This window comes from Belonocnema kinseyi, chromosome 4 (genome assembly GCF_010883055.1).
Source record: "Belonocnema kinseyi isolate 2016_QV_RU_SX_M_011 chromosome 4, B_treatae_v1, whole genome shotgun sequence".
Classification (NCBI taxonomy): domain Eukaryota; kingdom Metazoa; phylum Arthropoda; class Insecta; order Hymenoptera; family Cynipidae; genus Belonocnema; species Belonocnema kinseyi.
The window spans coordinates 75,867,930-75,874,882 of NC_046660.1; positions in this window are offsets into that span (position 1 = coordinate 75,867,930).

The following is a 6,953-nucleotide window of genomic DNA, read 5'->3' on the forward strand; positions in this document are numbered from 1 at the left end:
ATATGTAGATCCTTTTTTTGGCCGCCAAATTACAGCCTTGAAGTCAGTCAAGCTCTACTCATGAGTAGAAAATTTTAAACTCGCTGACTTTCAAATTGAAATTGATAATTTCAGTGTGCTGAGAGTCTGCAATTTCAAACTAAAATCGAAGAAAATTTGCTTTCCATTTTTAAAAGTCATTTTTTATAATAACGATTAAATCAAAAATACAACTTTGAACAACAATTTGCAATTATTTTACAGCATGAAACATTTTATGCAGAAAACAAGAAACATAGGTACATAAAATGTACGTATTCTCAGTTAGAATAGGAGCAGCATGTCTTTTTTGTGAAACTTACTGAATTCCGAGCAGAGTTTACAGAATCTTTAAGAATTTAAGAAGTTTGCGGATACTTTACGTAAATTCTTTTTTTTACAATTTACCGTTAGAAGATGTCAACTTGAAAGAAAAGTTCCAGCGATGTTGCAGGGCATATCAGTAAATTTATGGACGATCCACGACTTATCCTAATCTGCACTTCTACACCTTTATTATTTTTCTTATCGTAAATATTAATTTCGTCTTAAATCAAACAATTATTTATACAATATGAAGTCCTAAATCAACTCTAAATGAAGCACTATTAACTATATTAAAATACAAATTTTTTTAAATATAATTGAAACATCATGGAGACGAAATCTGTAGACAGGAAAATTGGAAAATCATTTAGAATTTTTTTTTAGCACAAATTTCTTAATGAAAACAATTTTTCTTGAGTAAGAAAAATACTAGAGGGGTGATCTTGTCGTTAAGGCACAATAGTATCCTAAAGCTGGTATGAATATGAGTCGTGGACTTGCCAGTCCGTGCGTAGGATCTAGTCCTGAAATATATGTGAGGACGAGTCGTTTTCTGAACAAACCGTGCGTACAATCTAGTTCTAAAGCTCGTGTGAGGATGTGTCGTGGACTTGCCAGACCATGCGTAAGATCTCACTTTGAATCTGGTGTGAGGATGAGCCGTGTACTGCCCAAATTAATGAAATTAAGAAGATTCTTTCAAATCTTTAGAAGTTTTGGTAATGTTTACAGAGCTGAACATGCTGTTCCTATTTTTACCGAAAATCCTGTAAGCTTAGCAGACCTTCTATTTGCGTGTCGAAGAATCGAAGAGTCGTTTATTTTGCTTCTTCGATATGTGTTTCCGTGTTTGTAAATATACATGTATAGAACCTTCGTTAGCTCGACTCTGTAACGTGAAAAGGAAGATGGTGTGCTTAGGATTCTGGTAATGAGAGCAGAGTCGCACTTCAGAGGAATGTTCGCGATCATTAGACAACAAAACTCTCTCGCGCACCTACGTGTTTCATAAAAGCCTTTTGCCGCTAATTATTTTGAATGCACGCCAACGAACAAAACTACCGCGTTCTGTGTCCTTTTAAAGGGAAGGTTAATTATCCTGCTGACTCTTTCGTTCGTGTGTTGAACACGATTCTATCAAAAACGCGACAGAAAATAACCCGCGATTACAGAAAATGCTATTAAGGTGACTTGAAAGACTATAAATCATAATCAGTAAATTTGTAGGCTAATACTACATCACAATTGGCGTATTTCTCAATAACGCAACTAGGAGATCTGTCGAAACGTGCACTCATTTTCAGTTAACGCATCTAAAAATTTCGCCAATTAGCAGAACGTTTTTGAGTCAAAGGAATTTTCAGCTTTGCTATATTTTAAATGAAGGCTTTGGTCAAAAAATGGCAGAAAGAAATTCGTTTTTTAAAGTTAAAGGATATTTATTATTAATAAGCAAGGGCAGATGATATAGGCAGCAGCTTTATTTATTCTCACGTAATGTAATGTATACAAGCAAATACAAAAGGTTTTAGTTTTATACACGGTGTGCATGTACTAATTAATTCTTCTGAATAGAACTTAATTCTTCAAAAAATAACTGACGGTTTTTTAAAACATAGTATTATCTGAACGAGCATAGATATTCAGGATTTTATTTCGTAAAGTTCTTTATTGCTGAAGCAATAAACGTTTATTTTTAAGACTTGATTTTTGGCATTACAACTACCTCAATACTGCAAAGATGCACTCGTTACCATAATTGATCTCATTATTGTTTTATAATTTCAATTTCAATATCTTAATAATATTAACCTGCAAATCTGTTTAAAGTCTAAAAAAAATGCTGCTCGTTATATCAACAAATACCTATGCTCGATTTTTAATTATACGATCTGATTTGGAAAACATATAGTCTATCGATAATGTGCGTAGAAAGTATTGAAATTAGAATTCCAGATAAACGCCTTACCAAGTAATCAAGGGGTGTATCATTTAAGTATTAACCTTGAAATCTAATTAGAGTCTGCAGAAATGCTGCTCGTTAAAGACAAAATATCTTTACCAAAGTTTGAACACGATCTGAGTGGAAAAACGTCTAGTTTCTCGATAATGTGCGTAGAAAGCATTCAAATTGAAAGGTCAGATAAAAAGCCTTCCCAAGCAAATAAGCGGGTTATCGCTTGAATAACGTGAAGCTTTGCGTCTCTTTAGGTGTGCAATTTATCGTTGTGAGGGTCCATTCGCTCTTTTTAATCCACATGAAGTGTCTAGACGAATAAAAATTCACTGCTTTTGCAAAAACTGCGGCGAGAGAGATTTTGTTTCATTCTGCTTCCCAACCTCAACAACTCATATTGCAGCATCTGCTGATTTTTCGCATAGATAGAAAAAAATTGCAGAAGTTCGCCTTTGATTTGAAGTAAATTTTTTTAATTTTATTATAAAATACAAGGTTGTGAATTATTTTCATGTTCTGGGATCTGCACATTCTATGTAAATAATTATGTCAGTTTGATCCAAATGATTTCGTATAAGCGATGGGCAGTAAATAGTTTCTTTTAATTAGATTCTGTATCTTGGTAAATTTTTTGGCAAAGATATTGGTAATAAAGTTACTTTTGTAAATAAATAATAAATTGCTAACTATTCACATTTTATTTTCAGTAACAGATGCTATAAAAATCGTTCCTTTTTATTATTTTCGAGACATAATTCACAATTCTCTTTTTATAATAATCAAGAAGTTGTAGTGCTTTGCTGTCGTTACTTTTTTATTATTTTTAGAACATAGCTTACAATACTCATTTTATAAGAATCGAGAAGTTGTATTGCTTTGCTGTTAGAAATAAAAAAAACAGGGCTGTCACACCGTAACATACTTGAAAACAGAAAAAAATTATGAAATTTTAACAAATTTAGAATAATATGAAATTAATAACACAATGAATTTATTTAAATTTAGAGTAATTGAAAATACGTTGTAAAAAAGCCTAAGAATTCAATAGAGAAAAGGGTGGCGGTGCTAGTAGGACGTGCACTCAGTGCCGCCACCAACGAAAACTCACTAAAAATGATTATAATGCGATAAAAGATAAGTGGAGATTTTTTTGCTCTTTTTTTTTGCTCTATGATGACATATATTACGTTTCCCAAACAACTACCCCTAATTCTTACACAACAACCCCCCGTGATCAAAAACGTTTTTGAAATGGGAAAACTACCTTCAACTATGTAAACATGATTTAGAATTCCGAATTAATTACATGACACTTGGAAATTTCCCCCTCGATATAATTTTCCTGAAAAACTACCCATACACGTGAACGTATACAGCGGAACATATATATGTATGAAAAAAGCATGAAAATAATGCAAATTAGAAAACACTGTTAGTTGATGTTTTTTTGCTCTTTTTTTTCTCCTGATAATATGTAATACGTTCCCAAAAAACTACTACTAAGTCATACATACTCGCCCCTCGTGATCAAAAACGTTTTAAAAGTTGAAACCCCACCTTGAACAACGTAAGAATGATTTAGGACTCAATATTAATAACATAATACTTGCAAATTTCTCTCTCACTATAATTTCCCCCAAAACTACCCATCCACGTGAATGTATACAGCGGAACATATATATGTATGAAAAAGTAAAAAATAATACAACCCAGAAAACATTGTTAGTCGATATTTTTTTGCTTTTTTCTTGCTCTTCGATAATATATAATACGCTACCCAAAAACTACCCCTAAGTCATACATACCCTCCCCTCGTCATTAAAACCGCTTAAAAAATTCGAAAACCGCCATGAACCATGCAAGAATTATTTAGAATTCCAAATTAATTACATGTCACTTAAAAATTATCCCCCCTTTATAATTTTACTGAAAAAACTAACCTTCCACGTGGACGTATGCAGCGGAAGATGTTTTGTTGCATACGTTCACGTGGAAGGGTAGTTTTGGGAATATTGTAATGAGACGGAAATTCCCAAGTGTCATGTTATTAATTTGGAATTCTAAATCATTTTAAATTTTTCAGGGTGGTTTTTCAACTTTTAAAACGTTTTTGATGACGCAAGGAGGGTATGAATGACTTTCGGGTAGTTTTTCGGGAACGTATTATATATTATCGCAGAAAAAAAAAGAGCGAAAAAATATCAGCTAACAGCTTCTTCTAAGAAGTTCTGCTGCATACGTTCACGTGGAAGGGTAGTTTTGGGGAAATTATAATGAGAGGGAAATTTTCAAGTGGCATGTAATTTATTTGGAGTTCTAAGTCGATTGGGGGAAATAATAAAGAGGGAGAAATTTTCAAGTTTCGTGTAATTAATTTGAAGCCCTAAATTATGTTTACATTGTTGAAGGTAGTTTTCCCATTTTGAAAACGTTTATTATCACGGGGGGTAGTTGTGTAAGACCTAAGGGTAGCTTTTTGGCAAACAGAATATATATCATTATAGAGCAAAAAAAGCAAAAAATCTCCACTTATCGTTTATCGCATTAAAATAATTTTTAGTGAATTTTCGTAGGTGGCGGCGCTGAGTGGACGTCCTGCTAGCGCCGCCACTCTTTTCTCCGAAGTTGTAAGAGCAAAAAAGGTTTTTCTTAGCATAAAATTAGCAAAAAAGCAAAAAAATATGGCGTATTCCATTTTATAATTTTCTATGGTGGTGGGGCTGAGTGGATGGACCTCATTAAGCCAATTAAAAAAAACTTTAAAAATATAATCAAATGGAAAGCATTCCTTTCATTTAAAAAATTCGACTTACCAAACACATTAATTTCAGCAATGTTTTTTTAGTCGAATTTTCGCTTACTTCAGAATTTCATTGATTTAAAAAAAGGAATTCAACTTTCACAAGTGTTGGCTTTTTTTGCAAATAAATTTTCTACAAATCTACTGTGTCCGATTTGAAAAGCAAATTTTCCTATAGCTGAAATCACTAAAACATTAAATCAGTAAGAAAAAATTAGAGTGTTAGGATTTTTTCCTCAAAAAAGTAGCCATGACTTTTTAAAACTTAAGAATTTTTTTGAAATGCTATGAAGAGAAAATTTTTTTCCGGATACCTTAAATTTAACATGATAACTACGTTAACTGAGCAGAATTAAGTAAATTTACAATAATTCCAGTGAATTCCAAAGAATTTAGCAAGAAATAAGAAAATAAAAATAATAAACCCATATAATTCAAAAAAGTTTAAAGACTTCAGAACAAATTGATAAGTATTCAAGGTAAATTCGAAATAAATTCAAATCATAAAAAGAGGAAAAAATTAAAATATCCAAAATAATTCATGATTTCAAGGTTAATATAAAAAACTTCAGGGTATACTCAAAAATGAAAATAAAGAAGGTCCACAGAGTTAAGTATAATTTACTAAATTAAAAAGAGTTGAAGTGAATTAAAAAATATCAAAAATTCTGCTTTGACTTAAGTAACACTTCAGTAAATTTAGAAGAACTTTAGCACAAAAAAATTGTATCACCTGTCAATCGATACTACCGTATTTCTCAGACACAATTGCTGAAGCAGTTTTGATAAAAAACAGAGATTAAAGACCAAATTTGATAAGATAGTAAAAAAAAATTTCTGTGAAGGAATTCAAGAAAATTTTATGGAACTCGTATACAACAAAAATAAATAAATGAAAAAAAACGTGGATTTGTAGTCTTTTTTTAACGATACAATTGAAAAGCTTAAAAAGATACATTGAATTCAGTAGATTTATAGGAATGTAATGGCTATCCTAAATTTTCTTTATACTTTTCTTCACTAAAATTAATTCTTATAGTTCATTTACGTGTGAAAGAATTTGACAAAGATGACAATAATGTTTACATTATAAGTGTTATTTAATTAATATAAGGACATAATAAGCAATAAAACATGATGTTCTAAGAAATTTTAAAATTTCTAAGCTAAGAAGAGACCCGAAGGTGGAGTCGAAACATACTATTTGCATTCAAAATAACAATTTTCTTTATTGATAAACACAATTTTTAATTTCATTTCATGAAGAAAAGAACAATTTACTTAATACTATTTACTTAATATACAAACATCAAACAGAGAGAGTTTGCATTTGTCTGATCAAAAACAGATCAGATAGATTAAAATATATTTTGTGAACTTAATTAAAAAAGTGGCTAAAATTATTTAAGAAGAAAAATAAATAAAAGTGACTTAAGAGGCTTTGTGGTAGCCCTGAATGCAGATAGAAATAAACGATACTTATTTTCCTTTGTACACGTTTTTAAAATGAAAAAGTAACGGCAGTTACTTTTTTTCAAAAGTTATTAAAAAAAGTAAAATGTAGAAAATTAAATAATAAAGATAAATAATTGCTTTAAAAAATTTACTTACAAATAAATTTGTTATACCATACCATCAGTCGACACAGATGTAAGGTTGGGAGGCTTTAATAAAATGTAAAAAGTAAAAACTGATGATTAAAATCTAAAACGTAATTAGTGATCGCTAACAATGCTCTGAATATATATATTTTTTGGTGACCCGAATCGATTGTTTAAGTGCTGCACTATTTTGTATCATATCACCAAAAATGCGAATATACAATATATATAAGGCGAAATTAGAAAATAT